Source organism: Elephas maximus, chromosome 6 (genome assembly GCF_024166365.1).
Source record: "Elephas maximus indicus isolate mEleMax1 chromosome 6, mEleMax1 primary haplotype, whole genome shotgun sequence".
NCBI classification, from domain to species: domain Eukaryota; kingdom Metazoa; phylum Chordata; class Mammalia; order Proboscidea; family Elephantidae; genus Elephas; species Elephas maximus.
In genome coordinates this window covers 122023836-122051015 of record NC_064824.1, presented here as the reverse complement: position 1 = coordinate 122051015, position 27180 = coordinate 122023836, and positions in this window count along the sequence as shown.

The following is a 27180-nucleotide window of genomic DNA, read 5'->3' as shown; positions in this document are numbered from 1 at the left end:
CCAGAGAAATTGAGTATGTGGCTGTCTTGGCTACCGCTGCCGCAACAGAAATACCACAAGTGGATGTCCTTAACAAATAGAAATTTATTCTCTCACAGTCTAGGAGGCTATAAGTTCAAATTCAGGCCACCAGCACCTGGGAAAGGCTTCTCTCTCTATCAGCTCTGGAGGAAGATCCTTGTCCTCAATCTTCCCCTGGTCAAGGAGCTTCTCAGTGCAGGGACCCTGAGTCGAAAGGACAAAATATGATCTTGATGCCCCCTTTTTTTTTTTTTTTTTGGTGGTATGAGATCCCTTTGTCTCTCTGCTGGCTTCTCTCTTTTATATCTCAGAAAAGATTGACTTAAGCCACAATCCAATTTCGTAGATTGAGTCCTACTTCATTAACATAACTGCCTCTAATCCTGCCTCATTAACATTATAGAGGTAGGATTTACAACACGTAGGAAAATCACATCAGATGAGAAAATGGTGGACAATCACACAATACCGGGAATCATGGCCTAGCCAAGTTGACAGATATTTTGGGGGGACACAATTACTAAGATGGGTACCATCTTTGATTTCATCTTTATTGAAATATATTTCCCCAAGCACTCAGCTGCTAACCAAAAGGTTGACTGTTTGAACCCACCAGCTATTCCTCTGGAGAAAGATGTGGCAGTCTACTCCTGTAAAGATGGCAGCCTAGGAAACCCTATGAGGCAATACTCTGTCCTATTGGGTCACTATGAGTCAGAATTGGCTCGACGGCAATGGGTGAAATGTATTAGGCTCCAGGACTGCTCTATTAAGCACAAGTAAGCAAAAAATGCTGATCTGTACTCTTTCTTTGAAGACCTTACTGGTAGCTCAAGGCCATTATTTTGAATATACAACTCCAAAGCATGTAGAATACGGCACCTTGATATAAATTATTCTCTCTGAGTCTGTACTGACGATACAGCAGGCATCTAAAGTGGCTTTAAAGAAAAAAAAAAAATGATGATATGCTGATCCAGGCTTGTTTTTGTGGTCATTACCTTTTCTCCTTAAAATGAAGAACACAGAAAAAAATAATAATGTGTGGTTCTTTGGAGTTATATTTTCTGCTGTGTTTTTTATGATGCTTAGCTTGTCACTTGACTAATTCAACAGTGTATAAAATAAATCTTGATATATGACCAGGGTAAACCAAACATATAATGGCACTCTTCTGAGAAATAACACTGCTGCTTTTAGAGTCAGGATTTCATCTACCTCATTGTATGTTTTGTAGGATTTGCATGATGATAAGAGGATATTACAATAGCTGAAGACAAAAATGATTACCAGGCTACAGGACCAAGAAGGTAGCCACTGAAAACATCTGATCTCCTTGGCCTCAGCTCATAAGACTACAGCTGATTACCTACCAACCTTGAAGAAAAAAAACTGAGGGAGGAAAATTGGCTGCAATTCCTATTAGGCTCTCGTTGAGGTAGTAACACATTATTCCATTCTTCCAGCATTCCTCGTCTGCTGAGAAATACCCTGGTGAACCTTTGCTAGGTTCTCAGCATTGTCATTTTCACAGTGGGAACAACATTACTTGCCTTCTTGGAGGTCTGCTGTGGTCCCTTCCCCCATGGAGATGCTGGCTACTTTATGAGCCTGCTCGCAAGCCCTGAACTCTCTCATTGTAAAAAATTCTCCCATTTTTGATTTTTACCACCTGCCTCTGATATTCCAGCAAAGTCTGGCTCACAAGGGAACCTGACAACAATATTTAAACAACTCTGACACACTGCCCATTGACTCCACATGCTTTGCTTGCTTCCATGTTCAGTACAAAGTTCATGCTCCCACCTCAGTCACCAGAAAAAGAATTATTTAGGACATAGAAATAGCCATGAGATTTGACCAACTCTACATACTTTTTTTGTAAAGTCAGACAGATTTTTTTCTTTAATTGGTATCATTGATCCAAGCAAAATAGAGAACCAGTCAAACTGTAAGAGAACCAGTCAAACTGTAAACCGTAGAGAGCTTGCACTCAGGAGGAAGAAGAGACAGGGGTGGTGACATTCCTCAATAACGTGGTCCCTACATAGGGAAATGGTACCTATGGGGGTCCCTAACTTGATAAGGTCCCTAACTTGGTAACTGAATGTCAAGCCAAGGAAATAGTCTCTATAGGGGTCCCTGACTTGGCTGTTAAACGTTAACAGGGAGAGATAAGAGAAAAAGGGTATAAAACCTTAAGAAAATGACTATTCGGGCTCTCAGACTCTCTTTATATCTGAGCAGCCTGCTTGACACTCCCTGGTCAAGTGTATTTTTACTATTAACCCTCTGTTAACTAATAAAACCCTTTGCTTGCTTGACACTCTTTGTTTCAGTGTTTGAATTCTTTCCTACACCAAAGACAAGAACCCAGGCTATTCTCTGGTAACAAAACAACTTAAGAAATCTGGAGGTTTTGAATTCAGAGTTCTAATCCCGTTTAGATTATCCTGAGACCTAGCAATGAACAAAAGCTTAGATTGGCACAATTTCTGTTTTACTAAAGCAGCTTTCTGATCCATATTTGACAGTATTATAAAAATCGTTTGTACAGCACCTGCTGTGTGTGGAGGGCTAGGCTAGGCATTATCGTATGGGTGTCATGGATTGAACTGTGTCCCCAAAAAAGATCTGTCAACTTGGCTAAGCCATGATTTCCAGTATTTTGTGATTGTCCACCCTTTTGTTATCTGATATGATTTTCCTATGTGTTATAAATTCTACCTCTGTGATGTTAATGAGGCAGGATTAGAGACAGTTAGGTTATTGAGGCAGGACTCAGTCTACAAGATTAAATTGTGTCTTAAATCAATCTCTTTTGAGATATAAAAGAAGTGGGCAGAGCAGAGAGACATGGGGACTTCATACCAACAAGAAACCAGAGCCAGGAGAATAGCACATCGTTTGGACTTGGAGTCCCTGCGCTGAGAAGATCCTCGATTGGGGAAGATTGATAACAAGGACCTTCCTCCGGAGCCGACAGATGGAGAAATTCTTCCCCTGGAACTAGCACCCTGAATTTGAACTTCTAGCCTCCTAGACTGTGAGAAAATAAATTTATCTTTATTAAGGCCATCCACTTGTGGAATTTCTGTTATCGCAGTGCTAGATGACTAAGACAATGGGTAAATAAATGCAGTCCAGTTAGAAAATGTATTAGTTTTCTACTGCTGCTATGACAAATTATCACAAAATCAGTGGCTTAAAATAATATAAATTTGTTATCTTAAAGTTCTGGAGGTCGAAGTCCAGCATGAATCTCTTTGGGCTAAAATCAAAGATGCCTGCAGGATTACATTCCTTCCAGAGGCTTTAAGGGAAAATATGTTTCCCTGCCTTTTCCAGTTTCTAGACATTACCTGCATCCCTTGGCTCTTGGTTCTCTTCTTCTGTCTTCAAAGCCAGCAATGTTGTGTCTCTCTTACCTGTCTTCCTTAGTCACATCGCCCTTTGACCTTCAGCCATTTCAGCCAGGAAAGGTTTTCCACTTTCAAGAACTTACAGGATTAGGTTGGGCCAACCCAGATAATCTAGTATAATATCCCCATTTCAAGATTCTTAATCTTAGTCACATCTGCAAAGTCTCTTGTGCCAAATAAGGTGACATGTTCGGAATTACCTGGGATCAGGTGTGGATATTTATAGGAAGCCATATCACAGAGGGACATGATAAAGGGTAACCTCCTTTAATATGAAGCTTAACTTTCATATTAAATAGTGCTGAGCCCTTAAATTTCTTCGAAATTATTAATGTTTGGATAGAAAAGAAAATGCACAAAATTTTCTTTCTCCAATGTGGCTACCATTTCTAAACATCCATAGTTTGTCACTTAGTATTTGAGCTGTGAAAGTAAAAACAAAAATTGGGATGAGTTTGTTTTATTCAAACCCATTTCCCACTAATTCCCAACACAATCGTGTCCTTCTCTTATACCAACATCCTTATTCATCTTGTGTGTAGCCTCGTCATTGCTCACCATCCCCTTCCCAAGCTTCCAGATGTTCCCTCATCTTCATTTCATCCATCTGCATTTCCCTCACACTTTGTAGGTGCAGCTCAGGCTCCATCTCCAAACACCCAAGGTCATAAATCAGCTTCTGATTATTTCCAAAATACTTCATACATTTTAGTCTTATCTCCTCAGCTAGATTGTAACATTCTGTGATCCTGGCACATAATATGCCCTTCCTTGCTTTCTTTGTTCCAACAATATTTACCTTGTGTCAGGCACTGGGCTAGATACTGCTGATAAAAGGTGAGAAAAAAATATATATATATAGTCTCCCTGCTCAAAAAGCATAATGCCTGTATTATTAGTTCCTTATCTATTTTTGTATAACAAATTGCTACAAAAATTAATAGCTTAAAACAATATGCATTTAGTATTTCATTTCTGTGGGTCAGGAGTCTGAACATGGCTTATCTGGGTCCTCAGCTTCAGGATCTCTCACAGGCTGCAAAAAAAAAAAAAGTGTCAGTCAACACTGAGGTCTCATCTGAAGACTTGACCGGGGAAGGATCCATTTCCAAGCTTCTTTAAGTGTTTGTTGATAGAATTCACATCTTTGCAGACTGTTGGACTGAAGGCCTCAGTTCCTTACTGGCTGTCAGTTGGAGGCCATCTGTGTTCCCTGTCACGTGGCCCTGTCCATAGGGGCACTCACAACATGGTGCCTTGCTTCATTCAAGCCAGCAAGGGAGAGAGTCTGCTAATAAGATGGAAGTTATAATAGCATACAGTGTAATCATGGAAGTAACATCCCATCACATTTGTTGTATTCTGTGGGTTAGAGGGAGGTCACAGGTCCCACCTGCACTCATGCAAGGGCATGAATATCAGGAGGTGGAGATCATTGGGGCCATCTTAGAGTCTGTCTGCTGTATGGCCTAGACTGAGGTAGACTGACATTATTCAACAAGACACTTGAACGAGGTGAAACTGTATATGTGACAAGGCCTATGAAGTAGAAGTCCATGGTGCTATGGCATTTTCTGGTAGAAAGATGTGAACTAGATTAGTTAGGATAGGAGAAGCTTTTCCTAAGAAAGAAACAATTGAACAAGGAACTGAAGTTGGAGTAAGAGTCAACTAGTGATTTTGTAAATTGTATCTCCCATTCTTTCCCTTCCTTTCAGCCTCTGAGTCACTCACTTAAATCATAGAGTTACTCAGGGAACAAAAGGTATGGGGAACATTGTATTTTGCATCAGATGAGCTCATTCTAGAAATGCACAGACCATAGATCATCTCCTTAACAATAATAAAAGGTTCCTTCAAGAGGGAAGGGAATTAAATAGCTGCGATTTCCAAGGCTGTCATTTGTGGAAATATTACCTTGGTGGCTAGCAAAACAGGAAAAATTTAAAATAGATTATATTGATTCAGAACTCCTTGAAAGTCGCAAAAAAAAAAAAAAAAAAAAAAAAAAACCCATGAAGAAGAAAAAAGAAAATCCTTCATGACTTTTTCTACAGCTATAGGAAAAAGTTAAGTAAATACTGGAACAAGGACTGTACATAAATGTGAGTAGTCCTGGCTGTTAAGCCCAAGTATTTTTGCCTTTCTCCTCCTGCTTTCTCCTTACACACTGATCCCAAAGAGGTGATTAAGTAATATCTTATTAATTCATCTCACACTGAAATGAGAAATTCAAGATGCATGAATTGATATAAATGGTTATGAAATATGTACACAAATATAAAAATTCCTTTGCCTTAGTAAATAAACCCAAACCCATTGCCATTGAGTTGATTTCAACTCATAGCGACCCTATTGCACAGAGTAGAACTGTCCATAGTGTTTCCAAGGAGCCAGTAGTGGATTCGAACTGCCAACCTTTTTGTTAGCAGCCAAACGCTTAACAACTACACTGCCAGGACCTGTGCCTTAGTAAATACAGCCTAAACACCCACTGCCACCGAGTCGATTCCAACTCATAGCAACCCAATAGGACAGAGTAGAACTGCCCCATAAAGTTTCCAAGGAGCGCCTGATGAAGTTGAACTGCCGACCTTTGGGTTAGCAGCCGTAGTTCTTAACCACTACCCCACCAGGGTTTCCAAATAGAGCCTACGAAACATTATTTAACTCTTTCTTGTGGATATGAGGACATCTTTAGGAAAATCATTTATTATTCTCTTTTATAAGAGAGTGGGGTGAGAATGGGGAAGGAGAGTAGAAAAGTGGCTGACTTTTAGGCTTTTTATCTCATGTCCCCAGTTTGGTGTTGTCTCCTTTTATGTGAATCAGCTATCCTGTTTCTCTGAGTTCTTCCAAGTCCTCCCCACTTTCCATTGACCTCTCTCTACTTTGCAATTCATTGCAACCTGGGAAGATGGTAAATTCACCAGGGAGAACCCAGACAGCTCAGTTTATGGAGTTGGAAGATAATATCATGCAAAATCCTTAGAAGAAAAGTTTATGGCCTATATTACGGCTCTGGTCACTGCTTAGAAGAGCTTACATTTATTTCTACATTTAAAACTACATTCTAAAAAAAAAAAAAAAAATTTTTTTCACAGAATTAACCACAAAAATAAAGAATTGTGATGTTATTTGTGTGTAAATTTGAGGTTAAAGACATTCCTGTTCTCTGAAGCAAATTGTCACAGTTTTATTATGTCCATTATTTTCTCTTTCATATTTGCAGGTGCATGTCTGATCCAGGAGGCAGGAATTCTGTTAACTGGATCTGGCGTAATATGGTAACTTGAAGTATTGATCTCTATTATTGACGATATCAAGTGTTCATAGGATATTTCTATTCTAGTTATCCTAATTTTGATGAAACTAAAAAAGTAAACGTAATAAATTACCATTATTTTACAAGCAAAACACCCTACAAAGAATTTCTCACTTTGTTTATTGCTTATGTTATTGTTATTTTTAGGTGCTGTGGAGTTGGTTCTGATTCATAGTGACCCTATGCACAACAGAGCAAAACACCGCCCGGTCCTGCACCATCGTTGTTATGCTTCAGGCCATGGTTACAGCCACTGTGTTAATTCATCTTGTTGAGGGTCTCCCTTCTTTCCTCCGACACTGCACTTTACCAAGCATGACGTCCTTCTCCAGGGACTGAACACTCCTGACATGTCCAAAGTATGTAAGATACAGTCTCACCATCCTTGCTTCTAAGGAGCATTCTGGTTGTACTTCTTCCAAGACACATTTGTTCGTTCTTTTGGCAGTCCATGGTATATTCAATATTCTTCACCAACACCACAGTTCAAAGGTGTCAACTCTTCTTCGGTCTTCCTTATTCATTGTCCAGCTTCAGCATGCATATGATGTGATTGAAAATGCCATGGCTTGGGTCAGGTGCACCTTAGTCTTCAAGGTGACATCTTTGCTCTTCAACACTTTAAAGAGGTCCTTTGCAGCAGATTTGCCCAATGCAATGCGTCTTTGATTTCTTGACTGCTGCTTCCATAGGTGTTAATTGTGCATCCAAATAAAACTAAATCCTTGACAACTTCAATTTTTTCTCTATTTATCCTGATGTTGCTCATTGGTCCAGTTGTGAGGATTTTTGTTTTCTTTATGTTGAGGTGTAATCTATACTGAAGGCTGTGGTCATTGATCTTCATCAGTAAATGCTTCAAGTCCTCTTCACTTTCAGCAAGCAAGTTTCTGTCATCTACATAATGCAGGTTGTTAATGAGTCTTCCTCCAATTCTGATGCCTACTTCTTCTTCATACAGTCTAACTTCTTGGATTATTTGCTCAGCATACAGATTGAATAGGTACGGCAAAAGGATACAGCCGTGACTTTAAACTGCTCAGTATCCCGGTGTTCTGTCCCAGCAACTGCCTCTTGATCTATGTAAAGGCTCCTCATAAGCGCAATTAAGTATTCTGGAATTCCCATTCTTCGCAATGTTATCCACAACTTGTTATAATCCACACAGTTGAGTGCCTTTGCATAGTCAATAAAACACAGGTAAACATCCTTCTGGTGTTCTCTGCTTTCAGCCAGGATCCATCTGACATCGATAATGATATCCCTGGTTCCACATCCTCTTCTGAATCTGGCCTGAATTTCTGGCAGTTCCCTGTTGATATACCACTGCAGCCGCTTTTGAATGATCTTCAGCAAAATTTTACTTGTACATGATAATAATGATATTGTTTGATAATTTCCACATTCGGTTGGATCACCTTTCTTGGGAATAGGCATAATATGGATTTCTTCCAGTCGGTTGGCCAGGTAGCTATCTTCTAAATTTCTTGGTATAGACGAGTGAGCACTTCCAGCACTGCATCCATTTGTTGAAACATCTCAATTGATATTCCGTCAATTCCTGTAGTCTTGTTTTTCACCAATCCCTTCAGTGCAGCTTGGACTTCTTCCCTCAGTACCATCGGTTTCTGATCATATACTACCTCTTGAAATGGTTGAAAGTTGACTAATTGTTTTTGGTATAAAGACTCTGTGTATTCCTTCCATCTTCTTTTGATGCTTCCTGTGTTGTTTATTATTTCCCCATAGAATCCTTCACTATTGCAACTCGAGGCTTGAATTTTTCTTCAGTTCTTTCAGCTTGAGAAACACTGAGTATGTTCTTCCCTTTTGGTTTTCCATCTCCAGCTCTTTGCATATGTCATTATAATACTTTACTTTGTCTTCTCAAGCTGCCCTTTGGAATCTTCTGTTCAGTTCTTTTACTTCGTCATTCCTCCCTTTTGCTTTAGCTACTCAGCGTTCAAAAGCAAGTTTCAGAGTCCCCTCTGACATTCGTCTTTTCTTTCTTTCCTGTCTTTTCGATGACCCCTTGCTTTCTTCATGTATGATGTCCTGGATGTCATTCCACAACTCCTCTGGTCTTTGGTCATTAGTGTTCAATTCATCAAATCTATTCTTGAGATGGTCTCTAAATTCAGGTGGGATATACTCAAGGTCATATTTTGGCTCTCACGGACTTGCTCTGATTTTCTTCAGTTTCAGCTTGAATTTGCATATGAGCAATTGATGGTCTGTTTCACAGTTGGCCCATGTCCTTGCTCTGACTGATCATATTGGGCTTTTCCATCATTTCTTTCCACAGATGTAGTTAATTTCCTTCCTGTGTACTCCATCTGGCGAAGGCCATATATATAGTCGTCACTTATATTGGTGAAAAAAGGCATTTGCAATGAAGAAGTTGTTGGTCTTGCAAAACTCTTTCATTTGATCTCTGGCATTTTTTCTATCACCAAGGCCATATTTTCCAGCTACTGATCCTTCTTCTTTGTTTCCAACTTTCACATTCCAACCAACAATAATTATCAATGCATCCTGATTGCATTTCAATCACTTTCAGACTGCAAAAGCTGATAAAAATCTTAAATTTCTTCATCTTTGACCGTAGTGGTTGGTGTATAAATTTGAATAATAGTTGTATTAACTAGTCTTCCTTGTAGGCATATAGGCATATGGATATTATCCTATCACTGTCAGCGTTGTACCACAGGATAGATCTTGAAATGTTCTTTTTGATGCTGAATGAAACACCATTCCTCTTCAAGTTGTCATTCCTGGCATAGTAGACTGTATGATTTTCTGATTCAAAATGACTAATACCAGTCCATTTGAGCTCACTCATGCCTAGGATATTGATGTTTATGCACTCCATTTCATTTTTGATGATTTCCAGTTTTCCTAAATTCATACTTCATACATTCCAGGTTCTGATTATTAATGGATGTTTGCAGCTGTTTTTTCTCATTTTGAATTGTCTCACATCAACAAATGAAGGTCCCAAAAGATTTACTCTATCCACATCATTAAAGTTGACTCTACTTTGAGGAGGCAGCTCTTCCCTAGTCATCTTTTGAGTGCCTTCTGACCTGGGGGGGCTCATCTTCTGGCAGTATATCCCCCACATGTCTGTCAGTTTGTCATACTGTGGGGGCTTGCGTGTTGCTGTGATGCTGGAAGCTATGCCACCAGTATTCAGAAACCAGCAGGGTCACCCATAGAGGACAGGTTTCACCTGAGCTTCCACTCTAAGACTAGGAAGAAGAACCCAGCAGTCTACTTCTGAAAAGAATTAGCCAGTGAAAACCTTATGAATAGCAGGAGAACATTATTGCTCATAGTTGAGAGTAATATTTGGGATTATATGTGTTTTAAGATGTTCATTTTGTGCACTTTTGCATTTTGATAGGACAGAGTAATTTGCAGTATAGCAAAGCTCCTGCAGAGAAAAACTGGAAAAAACAGATAAAATACAAGACTGTCTTATTAAAGGAATCAGAGAGAAAATGAATCAATGATGAATAGATGGGCTAAGAGATTCTGGAGAAGGAAGAACCACAGATTGGTAAGATGCTTTTTCTCTGGTCCCATTTGCTGACTGTGGGCCCAGGTGAAAGGCTGAGAATTTAGGTTTGTTAGGGGCAGGAAAGTAGGGAAACCAGCACAGTTTTGAGAGCTATATGGAGCTGAGTGACGAAGTTGGAAGCTTGATAGGCCTCAAACACAGAAATGATTTCCCTCTCATGACATTTGTTGAATTCCAGTGCTTTATATGATTGGATGCTAAAAAGCTAAGCCCAAATCCAGAAAAATCAGAACACATTTTTATGCCATTTTATGAGGCTAAGGAGAGTAACATTAGAATTCAGGATCTGCTGGGAAGGGAGACCTCACTGAGCATGAGAACAAACCAGAGGCATGTTCCTAAAATAGCAATCAACTAAGATTTTGAATGGATTAAGGTGATCAGCCCTATAATATCTCCCTGGCAGGAGAAAGGGGCAACCCTGTCTAGGGGCTTATATTGTCACCTGGAGTCTCTACACATATGATACAAAATTTCTGGATTTTGATAGAAAATTACTAAGTATACCAGAAGGCAGAATTTTTTTTTTATTAACTTTTATTGAGCTTCAAGTGAACTTTTACAAATCAAGTCAGACTGTCACATATAAGTTTATATACACCTTACTCCATACTCCCACTTGCTCTCCCCCTGATGAGTCATCCCTTCCAGTTTCTCCTTTCGTGACAGTTTTGCCAGCTTCCAACTCTCTCTATCCTCCCATCCCGCCTCCAGACAGGAGATGCCAACCCAGTCTCAAGTGTCCACCTGATACAAACAGCTCACTCTTCATCAGCATCTCTCTCCTACCCACTGTCCAGTCCCTTTCATGTCTGATGAGATGTCTTCGGGAATGGTTCCTGTCCTGGGCCAACAGAAGGTTTGGGGACCATGACCGCCGGGATTCCTCTAGTCTCAGTCAGACCATTAAGTCTGGTCTTTTTATGAGAATTTGGGGTCTGCATCCCACTGATCTCCTGTTCCCTCAGGGGTTCTCTGTTGTGCTCCCTGTCAGGGCAGTCATCGATTGTGGCTGGGCACCAACTAGTTCTTCTGGTCTCAGGATGATGTAGGTCTCTGGTTCATGTGGCCCTTTCTGTCTCTTGGGCTCTCAGTTGTCGTGTGACCTTGGTGTTCTTCATTCTCCTTTGCTCCAGGTGGGTTGAGACCAATTGATGCATCTTAGATGGCTGCTTGTTAGCATTTAAGACCCCAGACGCCACATTTCAAAGTGGGATGCAGAATGTTCTCATAATAGAATTATTTTGCCAATTGACTTAGAAGTCCCCTTAAACCATGGTCCCCAAACCCCCGCCCTTGCTCCGCTGACCTTTGAAGCATTCAGTTTATCCAGGAAACTTCTTTGCTTTTGGTCCAGTCCAGTTGAGCTGACCTTCCATGTATTGAGTATTGGCCTTCCCTTCAACTAAAGCACATCTTAGCTACTAATTAATCAGTAAAAAAAACCCTCTCCCACCCTCCCTTCCTCCCCACCTCGTAACCACAAAAATATGTGTTCTTCTCAGTTTATACTATTTCTCAAGATCTTATAATAGTGGTCTTACACAATATTTGTCCTTTTGCCTCTGACTAATTTCCCTCAGCATAATGCCTTCCAAGTTCCTCCATGTTATGAAATGTTTCACAGATTCGTCACTGTTCCTTATCGATGCGTAGCATTCCATTGTGTGAATATACCACAATTTATTTACCCATTCATCCGTTGATGGACACCTTGGTTGCTTCCAGCTTTTTGCTATTGTAAACAGAGCTGCAATAAACATGGGTGTGCATATATCTGTTTGTGTGAAGGCTCTTATTTCTCTAGGGTATATTCCGAGGAGTGGGATTTCTGGGTTGTATGGTAGTTCTATTTCTAACTGTTTAAGATAACACCAGATAGATTTCCAAAGTGGTTGTACCATGTTACATTCCCACCAGCAGTGTATAAGAGTTCCAATCTCTCCGCAGCCTCTCCAACATTTATTATTTTGTGTTTTTTGGATTAATGCCAGCCTTGTTGGAGTGAGATGGAATCTCATCGTAGTTTTAATTTGCATTTCTCTAATGGCTAATGATCGAGAGCATTTTCTCATGTATCTGTTAGCTGTCTGAATATCTTCTTTAGTGAAGTGTGTGTTCCTATCCTTTGCCCACTTCTTGATTGGGTTGTTTTTGTCTTTTTGTGGTTGAGTTTTGACAGAATCATATAGATTTAGAGATCAGGCGCTGGTCAGAGATGTCATAGCTGAATATTCTTTCCCAGTCTGTAGGTGGTCTTTTTACTCTTTTGGTGAAGTCTTTAGATGAGCATAGGTGTTTGATTTTTAGGAGCTCCCAGTTATCTGGTTTCTCTTCGTCATTTTTGGTAATGTTTTGTATTCTGTTTATGCCTTGTATTAGGGCTCCTAAGGTTGTCCCTATTTTTTCTTCCATGACCTTTATCATTTTAGTCTTTATGTTTAGGTCTTTGATCCACTTGGAGTTAGTTTTTGTGCATGGTGTGAGGTATGGGTCCTGTTTCATTTTTTTGCAAATGGATATCCAGTTATGCCAGCACCATTTGTTAAAAAGACTATCTTTTCCCCAATTAACTGACATTGGGCCTTTGTCAAATATCAGCTGCTCATATGTGGATGGATTTATATCTGGTTTCTCAATTCTGTTCCACAGGTCTATGTGCCTGTTGTTGTACCAGTACCAGGCTGTTTTGACTACTGTAGCTGTATAATAGGTTCTGAAATCAGGTAGAGTGAGGCCTCCCACTTTCTTCTTTTTTTTCAGTAATGCTTTGCTTATCCGAGGCTTCTTTCCCTTACACATGAAGTTGGTGATTTGTTTCTCTATCACCTTAAAAAATGACATTGGAATTTGGATCGGAAGTGCATTGTATGTATAGATGGCTTTTGGTAGAATTGACATTTTTACTATGTTAAGTCTTCCTATCCATGAGCAAGGTGTGTTTTTCCACTTAAGTATGTCCTTTTGAATTTCTTGTAGTAGAGCTTTGTAGTTTTCTTTGTATAGGTCTTTTACATCCTTGGTAAGATTTATTCCTAAGTATTTTATCTTCTTGGGGGCTGCTGTGAATGGTATTGATTTGGTGATTTCCTCTTCGATGTTCTTTTTGTTGATGTAGAGGAATCCAAGTGGTTTTTGTATGTTTATCTTAGAACCTGAGACTCTGCCAAACTCTTCTATTAGTTTCAGTAGTTTTCTGGAGGATTTCTTGGGGTTTTCTGTGTATAAGATCATGTCATCTGCAAATAGAGATAATTTTACTTCCTCTTTGCCAATCCGGATGCCCTTTATTTCTTTGTCTAGCCTAATTGCTCTGGCTAGGACTTCTAGCACAATGTTAAATAAGAGCGGTGATAAAGGGCATCCTTGTCTGGTTCCCGTTCTCAAGGGAAATGCTTTCAGGCTCTCTCCATTTAGAGTGATGTTGGCTATTGGCTTTGCATAAAAATAGATGCCCTTTATTATGTTGAGGAATTCCCCTTGAATTCCTATTATGGTGAGAGTTTTTATCATAAATGGGTGTTGGACTTTGTCAAATGCCTTTTCTGCATCCATTGATAAGATCATGTGGTTTTTGTCTTTTGTTTTATTTATATGGTGGATTACATTAATGGTTTTTCTAATATTAAACCAGCCTTGCATAAAAAAAATATATATATATAAATCCCACTTGGTCGTGGTGAATTATTTTTTTGATATGTTGTTGAATTCTATTGGCTAGAATTTTGTTGAGGATTTTTGCATCAATGTTCATGAGGGATATAGGTCTGTAATTTTCTGTTTTTGTAATGTCTTTACCTGGTTTTGGTATCAGGGAGATGGTGGCTTCATAGAATGAGTTGGGTAGTATTCCGTCATTTTCTATGCTTTGAAATACCTTTAGTAGTAGTGGTGTTATCTCTTCTCTGAAAGTTTGGTAGAACTCTGCAGTAAAGCCATCCGGGCCAGGGCTTTTTTTGTTGGGAGTTTTTTGACTACCGTTTCAATCTCTTTTTTTTGTTATGGGTCTATTTAGTTGTTCTACTTCTGAATGTGTTAGTTTAGGTAGGTAGTGTTTTTCCAGGAATTCATCCATTTCTTCTAGGTTTGCAAATTTGTTAGAGTACAATTTTTCATAATAATCTGGTATGATTCTTTTAATTTCAGTTGGTTCTGTTGTGATGTGGCCTTTCTCGTTTCTTATTCGGGTTATTTGTTTCCTTTCCTGTATTTCTTTAGTCAGTCTAGCCAATGGTTTATCGATTTTGGTAATTTTTTCAAAGAACCAGCTTTTGGCTTTGTTAATTCTTTCAATTGTTTTTCTGTTCTCTAAATCATTTAGTTCAGCTCTAATTTTTATTATTTGTTTTCTTCTGGTGCCTGATGGATTCTTTTGTTGCTCACTTTCTATTCAAGTTGTAGGGACAGTTCTCTGATTTTGGCTCTTTCTTCTTTTTGTTTGTGTGCATTTATTGATATAAATTGGCCTCCGAGCACTGCTTTTGCTGTGTCCCAGGGGTTTTGATAGGAAGTATTTTCATTCTCGTTGCATTCTATGAATTTCCTTATTCCCTCCTTAATGTCTTCTATAACCCAGTCTTTTTTCAGGAGGGTATTGTTCATTTTCCAAGTATTTGATTTCTTTTCCCTAGTTTTTCTGTTATTGATTTCTAGTTTTATTGCCTTGTGGTCTGAGAAGATGCTTTGTAATATTTCGATGTTTTGGATTCTGCAAAGGTTTGTTTTATGACCTAATATGTGGTCTATTCTAGAGAATGTTCCATGTGCACTAGAAAAAAAAGTATACTTTGGAGCAGTTGGGTGGAGAGTTCTGTATAAGTCAATGAGGTCAAGTTGGTTGATTGTTGTAAGTAGGTCTTCCGTGTCTCTATTGAGCTTCTTACTGGATGTCCTGTCCTTCTCCGAAAGTGGTGTGTTGAAGTCTCCTACTATAATTGTGGAGGTGTCTATCTCACTTTTCAGTTCTGTTAAAATTTGGTTTATGTATCTTGCAGCCCTGTCATTGGGTGCATAAATATTTAATATGGTTATGTCTTCCTGATCAATTGTCCCTTTTATCATTATGTAGTGTCCTTCTTTATCCGTTGTGGTGGATTTAAGTCTAGAGTCTATTTTGTCAGAAATTAATATTGCTACTCCTCTTCTTTTTTGCTTATTGTTTGCTTGATATATTTTTTTCCATCCTTTGAGTTTTAGTTTGTGTGTGTCTCTAAGTCTAAGGTGTGTCTCTTGTAGGCAGCATATAGACGGATCGTGTTTCTTTATCCAGTCCCAGACTCTCTGTCTCTTTATTGGTGCATTTAGTCCATTTACATTCAGCGTGATTATAGATAAGTGTTTAGTGTTGTCATTTTGATGCCTTTTTATGTGTGTTGTTGACAACTTCATTTTTCCACTTACTTTTTTGTGCTGAGACATTTTTCTTAGTAAATTGTGAGATCCTCATTTTCATAGTATTTGACTTTATGTTTGTTGAGTCGTTATGTTTTTCTTGGCTTTTATTTTGAGTTATGGAGTTGTTATACCTCTTTGTGGTTACCTTAATATTTATCCTTATTTTTCTAAGTAAAAACCTAACTTGTATTGTCCTATATCGCCTTGTATCCCTCTCCATATGGCAGTTCTATGCCACCTGTATTTAGTCTCTCTTTTTGATTATTGTGATCTTTTACATATTGACTTCAATGGTTCCCTGTTTTGAGCATTTTTTTTTAATTAATCTTAATTTGTTTTTGTGATTTCCCTATTTGAGTTGATATCAGGATGTTCTGTTCTGTGACCTTGTGTTGTGCTGGTATCTGATATCATTGGTTTTCTGACCAAACAATTTCCTTTAGTATTTCTTGTAGCTTTGGTTTGGTTTTTGCAAATTCTCTAAGCTTAGAAGGCAGAATTTTTATAATCAAAAAAGCAGGAAACAAATAAATAAATAGGTACGCCTTCCCCAGGTGACCGTGATATTGAAATTGAAGACAAACACACTGAAATAAATACGAGTAATTTGTTCAGAAAAATAGATGAAGAGATAGAGAACATAGATAAAAATGAGGTTCACTAGACTTTCACTAGAGAATTAGAATTATGTAAACTTTCCAGAACTAAAAAAAAATCTGAAATTAAGTGCTTAATATACGGGTTTAATGCCACTTAGGCACAGCAGAATCCACAATCATTAAACTGTATGATCTGGCAACAGAAAATATTCAGGGGAAGCACGAAGAGAAAAAGTAATAAAAATACAGAAAAGTGTTAAGATACATGTGGACACAGTGAAAAGGTCTACCATATATGTTACCAGAAGGAAAAGAATGAAAAATGGAACACATTAGAAGAGATAATGGCCACAAATTTTCCAAAACTGATTGAAAACATCAACAAACAATTTGAAAACCTTTGGCAGGATTAATAGAAGCAAATCACAGCTAGTAAAAGCTGAAAACCAAAGGTGGGGGAGTGGGAAGAAAGATTTTAAATCAGCCAAGAAAAGAATATTACCTTCAAAGAAGCAAGTATTAATTTAGCGGATGAATTTTCACTAGAAAAGATGGAGAGCGGAAAACAATGAGATAATGCTGTAAAGAGCTTTAAAAAAATAACTGCCAATTGAGTTTCTATACCCAATGAAATTATGCTTCTAAAAATGAAAGTTAAGAAAAAAGACACTATCAGATAACAGTTGAAGGAATTTGTCACCTGCAAGCAAACCTGAACTAAAAGAAGTATTCAAGGGAGTCCTTCAGGAAGAAGAAATTGATCCCAGACAGAAACACAGAACTGCAGGAAGAAATGAAGAGCAATGAAAATGGTAACTATGTGGAAAACAATAATTGAATAGTAATTGTTTAAGCACAGTAATGTCTCACAGTATTTTACAATCTAGAATTAAAATGCAGAACAACACTAACACTGGGCAGGGGTAAATGGAGTTAAAGTGTTCTAAAACTTGAGCTTTATCAGAGAATGATCAAAGTATTTTATTAGCCCACAATAAGGCAAGCAAGCATGCTTTCATCCTAGGGTAGCTACTATGGAAATAGTATAAAATTTATAATTAACATATTCATAGAATGAAAAATAGAAATAATAAGAACATTTTATTGATCCAAAAGAATGCAACAAAGGTGGGGAAAAGATCCAATAGAAAGCAAATAATAAGAGCATAGAAACAAATCCAAATATATCAAAAATTCTTTTAAATGTAAATGGCCTAAATATTCCAATTAAAGACAAAGATATGTAAGTCTTCTACACTGAAAACTACATCAATGAGAGAAATTAAAGAAGTTTTAAATAATACCATGTTCTTGGACTGAAAAACTCAATACTGTAAAGATATCAATACCCACCAAATTGATCTATAGATTCACTGCAATGTCAATCAAAATCTTCAGTTTATTTTGAAAAGTTGACATGACATTAAAATTTAAGTGAAAATGAAAAAAGTCAAGAACAGTCAAGACAATTGTTGTAGATTAATTTTTAAAAGTCCCAATTCTTTAATCCCTCTAGTAATATGATATACTTCACACCTTTCCACTGGCCTCATAGAGAACAGAATGTACTTCCTTACTCTTGATTTTGAGGTGTAGCTACGTGGCTTGCAGAGCACAGTGAGATATTAGGAAACGTTGTGTAAGCACAAGCATGAAATGTCTCTTAGGTTTCATCTGCTCTCCTTCGCCTTGCCATCACCATGAGAACATACTCCAGGTAGCCGAGAGTACTTCATCTTGGGTCCCAGATAAGACCTATGGAGTAGGGCCACTCAGCCAACTTACCTTCATGCAGCCTGAAGGAAAGCCATTACACTGAATCCAAAGACCCAAGTGCACAAGAATAAATGATTCTTGTTGAACACTACAGACGTTACGGTGGTTCGTTAAGTGGTACCGTTGTAGAAATAGCTGACGTGAATCACTTACTTGTGTGCTTTGCTATATGTTACGAAGCCACAATTCCACTAAAATTTAACTTTTAAAAGTAAAAAGTCAGACACCAGGAATAGGTACCCTGTGATTCTCTTTATTTAAAGTTCATGAATAGCAAAACAAACTTACAGTGAAAGAAGTTAGAATAGTGTTGATCTTGTGGGAAGTGTTCACTGGGAGATGGAAAAGAGGGGTTCTAGGATGCTGAAAATGTTCTATATAACCACCACCTGGGTGGTAGTCACATGGATGCACACATTTAAAAAAAAAATTTTTTTTTAAGTTTTAAAGTTAAGATGGTGCACTTCCCTGTTCTAAGTTAAGATTCAATACAAGAAGCTGAGTGGCTGTGGAAAATAAGCCAAACAAATCTCATTTATCTTATTGAACAGGCATTGCTTTCTGTTGGCATATATACCACATGCTCAAGTTAAAGTTGTGGTTCATGTCTTTGCTCACTGACTGGGACTTAAAGATGATAAGAATCCAATGAAAAAAGATAAATTGATACTGTTTACACGTAAAAACATTCAGTAAGTATATTGACTGCCCAGTCAATAAATAGAGGAAATAAATGAATACAGGAACTATACTAAAATCTGTGGAATAATACTAGCATGATAAAAAGCCCTCAAAGTGTTTACAATCTAGATGAAGAAACACAACACAGGCACTGAAATATGTAAAACGTTTATAAAACAACAAAAGAGAAAATTAATACAGTGCTATAAAACTAGATTTCTCTGAAGTACAGTCAACTCTAAAATTTGATTTTCAGTCATAGGAAAGCCTACATGTCTTAGTCATCTAATGCTGCTGTAACAGAAATATCACAAGTGGATGGCTTTAACAAAGAGAAATTTATTTCCTCATAGTAAGTAAGCTAAAAGTCAAAATTCAAGGTGTCAGCTCCAGGGGAAGTCTTTCTCTCTCTGTCGCCTCTGGAGGAAGGTCCTTGTCCTCAATCTTCCCATAGTTGAGAAGCTTATCGGGCACAGAGACCCTGGATCCAAAGGACACGCCCTGCTCCTGGTGCTGCTTTCTTGGTCGTATGAGGTCCCCAACTCTCAGCTTGCTTCCCTTTCCTTTTATCTCTTGGGAGATAAAAGGTGGTACAGGCCAAACTCCAGGGAAACTCCCTTTACATTGGATCAGGGAGGTGACCTGAGTAAGGGTGGTATTACAATCCCACCGTAATCTCCTTAACATAAAATTACAATCACAAAATGGAAGACAACCACACATGGCCTAACAAGTTGATACCCTGGTTTTGGGGGAGACATAATTCAATCCATGACATTCTACCCTTTGGCCCTCCAAAAATCACTTCCTTGCAACCTACAAAACATATACACCCTATCATATCATAGCAAAAGTATTAACTCCAAGTCCAAAATCCACAAATTCCTCTTCATCTGTGAAACCTAGAATACAAGTTATCTGCTTCCAAAGGTGCAATGGCAGGCACCAAGTAGGTCAGCATAACACATTGCATTAGCCCTCAAAGCTTTGAAAATGGTCCTCTGTTCTCTGAAACAATTTACACAATGGTCCTGCCCTCCAGATTCTAGGTATTGGTCAGAGTCTCTGGATTCTGAATGGAGGCTTCTGGGCCCTGGGCTTCAGCTCCACCTTCCAGGCCCACTGGGATAGCAACGCTGCTCCCTTGGCTTTAGACACCATTCTCCTAGTCCATCTGAGTGGCAATACCACCCTTACAAACACCAAAGGCCATGGCTCCACCCTTTGAAACCCCTGAGGTCATGGCCATACCTTTTGAGACTGAGGCAGCTCGGCTTCTTGTGTTGTCTATTTAGCTTCTGCTTCCTGGTTTCTTGGCCTCTTGGCTCCTGGGGCCTCATGCCTGCATTTGCCTTGCTGGGGCTAGTGTTCCAAAGCTCTGTAGCTCCACCAGTAAGTGCCTGGAGGCACCCCACTCCACCAGGAAACCTCCTGCACACAGGCACTCAGCTCTCTCACTCCATGGGTTGGCTCCAGCACCATCTCGCGTGGGTCTCCTGGTTCTGCTGCTGCTGGGTCTCTGCTATTGCCACTTCTCTGCCACTGCAGGTTCTCCGCTGCGCGAGTCCTCTGCTGCTGTAGCAACTCTATCCATTCACAGTTTCAAAACCTCTTCCCCATTTTAGGTTTCTGTTAGTGCAGCACTCCACTCCCAGTTCCAAATTCTGTCTTAGTCATCTAGTGCTGCTGTAACAGAAATACCACAAGTGAATTGCTTTAACAAAGAGAAATTTATTTCCTCACAGTAAAGTAGGCTAAAAGTCCAAATTCAAGGCATCCAGCTTCAGGGGAAGGCTTTCTCTCCATGTCACTACCTCTCTCTTATGCCTCTTATTTTCATTTTTACTAATAATTCTACCTCCTTTTATATATATATATTTATAAACATATATATGTTATATATCACATTATACAATTTTGTGATATTAATCACATTAATCATGTTGAACAACCATTACCCTTAATCAAGGCCACATTTCCCATCACCATAAACAGAAACCCACTGCTTCTCAAACGATGGCTCCCCATCCCCTTCCCTCTCACCCCTGGTAACCACAGTAAACTTTGGTGTCTTTATACATTTGCCTATTCTTATCTTTTCATGAAAGTGAGATAATACAATATTTTTTTCCTTTTGTGATTGGTTTCACTCAGCATAATGTTTTCAAGATTTATCCATGTTGTATCATGTATCAAGACTTCATTTCTCTTTATATCATTGTTGTGTGCTGTCAAGTTGATTCTGACTCATATCAACCTTATAGGATAGAGTAGAACTGCCCCCCGCCCCCGGAGTTTCCTAGGCTGGCTATAATCTTTAAGGGAGCAGGTCACCAGGTCTTTGTCCCAGGAAGCCCCTGGTAGGTTCAAACCCTCAACGTTTTAGTTAGCAGCCAAGCACTTAGCCACTGTGCCACCAAGGATCCTTATTGGCTGGGTAGTATTCCATTATACTATGTACCACATTTTGTTTATCCATTCATTCATTGGTGGACATTTAGGTAGTTTCCACCTTTTAGCTATTGTGAATAAGTGCTGCAACAAACATTGGTGTGCATGTGTAATTTTACCTTCTTTGAGAAACATGTGAAAAGATGCCTGTAATAAACATACTAAAATCCAAATGCAGTTCATTTTGTTAGGATGATTTTCAATCACTTGATTTAAAATTCATTCTCTTTCTAAGTAAAAATCTGTAAAGACTGAGTTAAAACTATCATAAAACCTATAAAGCAAAACTCTAAATCATTAAACTGGGAAAAAAATCTGGGTTTTATTGCCTGTTAAAAGCTAAGGGAAGGGGGGGAGGGGCCAAGTCACTACTCTTAAAATGGAAAAGCATTTAGGAGAAGTGGAGACGTGGGATATTAAGAGCTCAAGGGGAGCAAGAAAAAGTTGCCTGGATGAAGCCCTTGTGGCAGCAAACCCTGGTTGCCTTGGCGCAGTGCACACTGTGCACAGCCCTGGTTAAATCCTGCTGTCCCAACCTGTCACGTTTAGCATTTGTCCCTGGTATTTTTGACCGTATTGTAATAAGCCAGGTTGGTTTTAGTAGAACTCTACTTTGAATTTGTAGTTTCTGCGTACTGTGACAGAAGGACACATGTACAGTGAGAAGGACTTTCACTGGAACACATGGTTAAATCTGAAAAACACCCAGTATTAACCCATCTCTCCCCTTCTGACCCTACCCAGGCACAACCTGACTAACACTTTCCACTCCAGGGCACTCGCTGGTGCAATGGGGCTTGCTCAGACAATAGAGACTGGAGATGGATGGTGGTGGAAGTACTGGACACTGCTGCCTGTGCCAACCGCCTGGTGTACCAATCAGTTATCTGAGACCAGTGCTGCATCCTGTGAATTGCAGGACACTACCAGGCCGTGATTGAAGCTGTCAGTGATTTCATTCTACTTGGATCAACAGCAAACATCTATGGAAGCAGCAGTCAAGAAATCAAACAATGTCCTGTATTGAGCAAATCTGCTGTAAAAGAACTCTTGAAAGTGTTAAAGAGCAAAGATATGACTTTGATGACTGAAGTGTGCCTGACCCAAGCCATTGTATTTTCAATTGCCTCAGATGCATGTGAAAACTGGACAAGGAAAAAGGAAGACAGAGAAGAACGGATGCGTTTAAATTGAGGTGTCGGCAAAGAATATTGAATATACCGTGGACTGTCAGAAGAACGAACAAATCAGTCTTACAAGAATTACAATTAGAACTCTCCTTAGAAGGGAGGATAGAGAGACTTCAGCTTGCTTACTTTGGACACGTCCTCAGGGAAGACCAATCTCTAGAAAAGGACATCATAGTTGGTATACCAGAGGGCCGGCGAAAACAAGCCAAACCCTCAATGAGATGGGCTGATACAACAGGCACAACGATGGACTCAAGCATATGAATGATTATGAAGAAGGCGCAGAACCGGAAAACATTTTGCTCCGTTATATGTGAGGTAGCGATGGGTTGGAGCCCACCTGATGGCACCTAACAACAACAACCAGGCTACCAGTCAGCGGGAACTTACTGGAACAACGTGAAAAAACATAGCTTAAGTGAATGAAGAATAAGTATAAGAAATAGAGGCTGTGCAATCCTGCCATGGAGGGTATAGAGAATAGTGTGACCGGTCTTCTAGAGTAGTTTTGTTAGTTTGCTTTACGGTATAAATCGACAACAATTTATTTTATTAAGGAGCCCTGGCGGCACGTGGTTAATTTAAGTGTTCAGCTGCTAACCGAAAGCTTGGCAATCTGAACCCACTAGCCACTCCAGGAGAGAAAAGACCTGGTGATCTGCTGCCTTAAAGATTTCAGTGTAAGAAACCCTATGGGGGGCAATTCTACTCTGTCCCAGGGACGGCTTACCCAATAAGCAAGGTACGCATGGGCTTAATTATGCTTACTTACTAATCTGTAGTGAACAATTTTGATATGGTGAAACCCAGGTGAAGCTGTTCACTACAGATTTTTTTTTTTTTTTTATACCTTGCTAACTGTAAACTGGTGTATACCATGCTTACTGGTTAATTTGCCCTGCTGTGTCTGTTCTTTAGGGTCACTATGAATCAGAATGACAGCATACAACAATATTTTATTGCTTGATTTTTTCCTATTATCTTACATTAAACCTTTTCAGCAGTAATGCGTTCAAAAAGTGCACATTTAATGAATTAAACTTAATTTCCATTTCTTAAGAAAGGTCGTGATGAAAGTGAAACTTGCATAAAAAATATTTTTCAATATTTGCTACCCACCATGCGGGCCATAGGAATAACATGGACCATATAACAATAACTAGATTCAAATCTACTAAAAAATATATCAGCATCTACTTCAAAAGCTGGTATTTACTTAAGAAGGCTCTGCCCCAAAATAACAATTTAACAAATTCATTTGCAGAAGCTAGAGCATTCCATTCTGTGAAGCATGGCTTTTCATTTAAATCAAGTGATGGTTCTTTCTAAGTTAATTTTACTTATTTTTAATACCAGGTGTTCTCTGCACAAAAGAAACAGTAGTGGTAGCTGCTAATGTGTTGGCTCCATTAACAGAAGAACAACTTTGCAAGCAGTAAACTGAAACCAGTTTTATATCAATGTCATGGGATGCTTCAAACGGAAAATCAATGAAGTTAATTCCAATAACGGTTCGATTTTTTCAACTAATTTATGGAATCAAAATGTAAGTTTTGGAAGTTGATTAGGTCAAAGATGAAATATCTGTTACTATCGTGAATGCTATTATAAATTTAGTTTAGAAGTGCAACATTGAAGATAAATTTTATGTGTTGTTTTCTTTTAACAGTACGATTTTGGTGGGGCATAATGTCATGGTAAAAATTATATTCTTTTTAAATTAAGAAAATTATAAAGCAGAAATGTACTTGGAATTTTTTTGTATAGTGCACACAAATCGTAATGCATCCAAACACACTATAGTATTCTACCAACAAGAATAAAAACTCTAGATGTCAAAATACACTATTTCTGTACAGTTAAAGCAGCTAACCTGATGAAAAATGCTGAATTACAATTTTCCCTCATTTATTAACCAACTGTAATTTGGCTTTTAGAAATATTTGAACCTTAATAGAATTTCTTTTTAAATCAACCTAAGTGTCTTCCAATGGTATTAAGTATTTTCTAAATGAGTTACCTAAATTTTAGCTTCATTTTGTTCGAAATTAGTCATAATTCTTTAATCAAAATATTTAACAAATGGCATACTGGAAAACATCAGCTTCCAGAGCTTTTAGAGAATTGCATTTTTTGGGGAAAAAAAGCTTACAAACAGAAAATCATTGAAATTTATCCCAATAAAACTTGGGAGGAATTGAATAAACTGAACAAGGAGAACTCAAAGGGTGTACATTTCATATTGAAGATTAAATAATTTTATTTGGAAATATCTCAACCACAGAAAGAATCACTTAATGGAGCTACTTTTTTAACGGAATAAATTTATTTTCCTGAACCACATGGAATAAAATTCAGAAGATCTCTGCTTTATCGCCTTTAAATTTAACAAAGCTAAAAAAGAACCTAAATTCGACAAATCTGAATTTGACAAAACAAAAACTCAAAAGAATGAGAAATGGAGAACTTATTTAACTAGTTTCGTCTTGTAAAAAAATAATCGTTTAAGAAATATCACCAGATTAGAGTCAAAATGACAGTACCTATGGAATTTTCACATTTCAGTAGGAAAAATTACAACTAGGGATAACCTCTATTTAGCAGAATCTGTTTATCAGATAGTTCCCCCACTGAAGAGAATATTTTTCTCAGTTAAAACTTGAGTCAATTAAATGTATCAACAAATAACATTTATTAAAAGAGTCAATCCATGGTATCAACAAGCTACATTTATAAACCATGAGATGAAGCTTCAAGGTTTCAAGTTTCATAAAACTTTGAAATTTGAAAAATTTCCAAACTTAAAAAAAAAAAAACGCATTCTTTAGAAAACACAAGTAACACAGTGATGGAAACAGATGTACCTAAGACACTGATCAGAGTACAAAAACAAGTACCAAAAAAAATTACTCTGCTTACGCTATTTTTTAACATTCAGAAAATCAACATATAGAGTTTTTTAAATTTTTGATTTAAAGTACACAGATATCAGTTATTTTACATTTTGAAAGAACTTTATTTTTGAAAATGGTTCTTCAGTAGACTATTTCATTGGTTTGCAAATACAATAAAATCAATGTGTTGGTCTATAAATAAATATTTCAAAATTATATAATTTAAATTATTTGTAGCATAACCTTTCACTCTCAAAAGTGTCCTAGTTTGACTACAAATTATCTGATCACGATATTTACGCCAAAAAATACCTCCAAGCAAAAGCAGATAGGTTGTGGGGGAAAGGTAAAGGAAGGAATATTTAGAGAGCAACTGAAATAGGTATTAATTATTGTTATTCTACGAGACAGGGAATTGAGTTCAAAAGTATTTATTAATTTATTCTGAGTGTACCCAATTACTAGGTTAAATGTAGGACCGTTGTTGTTGTGTGCCATCAAGTCAATTCCGACTCAGAGTGACCCTATAGGACAGAGTAGAACTGCCCCATAGGGTTTTCTAGGCTGTAAGTCTTTATGCAGGCAGATCTCTAGGTCTTTTCTCCCACAGAGCGACTGAGTGGGTTTGAACTGCCGAGCTTTCGGTTAGCAGGCAAGTGCTTAACCGTTGCACTATAGAGGCTCCTAAACATAAACCTAGGCTTGTCCTATGCATAATCTATATCATGTCCTAAGAGGCTCTGTACTTGGAGCTTTTAATGTATTCAATACCTGGTTTTCCTCAGGCTGCTGTTGAGAATGATTAATCACCATTAATGGATAAATTCCCGTAGCAGTTCATTCACTACATAGAGTTGCCCACGTGAGAAGCAATTTGATAGCAAATCAACACCCGCAGCAAAGAGCATCTGGTTTTCAACTGGGGGCTCATATTTAAAATCTCATAGCAGACCAAAATATGGGGACATAGTGTTCTTTATATACAGTCGATGACCATTATTTGCCACAAAGCCATAATTTTTCATAAACATAATTTGATTGAGTTATTTAAAAAAAAAAAAAAACTAGCTTTCCAAGTAGGATCAAGGAATTTGAAGGGCAAAGAGAGGGTAGTTGATCAGACAATACTTGAGAACAATAATAACTGACGTAATTGTGTATATACACTTCAAAAGCATTATCTCATCTTACCCTTACCACAGCACTATGAGATAAGAACCATTCCGTTTAATTGATGAGAAAAGAGTTAAATAGAGTAGAGCAGATGACACAGCTGTAAAGGGAAGAGAGTAAATTCCAGTCTATGCAGCACTTCTGAGGAATGTAGGTCCTTCATTTCGATCCTTAAGTACTACTGGAGTTCCTAGGTAGTACAAGCGGTAATGTCCTTGGCTGCTAACCAAAAGGTTAGAGGTTGAAGTCCAACCAGAGGCACCTTGAAGAAAGGCCTAGCAAAGTACTTCCAGTAAATCCACTATGGAAAACCCTATGGATTACAGTTCTCCTCTGACACACATGAGGCTACCAGGAGACAGCATCAACTCACGGCTACTGGCTGATTTGTTGGTTGAATTACTACTGATGTGGGGCCATGTAAGCAAGCTCATCAAAACAGGTCTGGCCTCTGAGTAGGAGAATCTTTCTTCTCTGCTCTAGGTAGTTACACTTCATTAATGCTATTCAAAAAAGAAATTTACCAACTAAAAAATCTCGTGGTTATAAACGTGAAGTCTTTTAGTCAACTGGATTCTCACCACGTTGCTTCATAGCAACATTCTTCATCACTCTCCCTGCATCAGCTCTCCTCCCATCTGGTGGCAGTATACATACACAGCAGGGGAGAA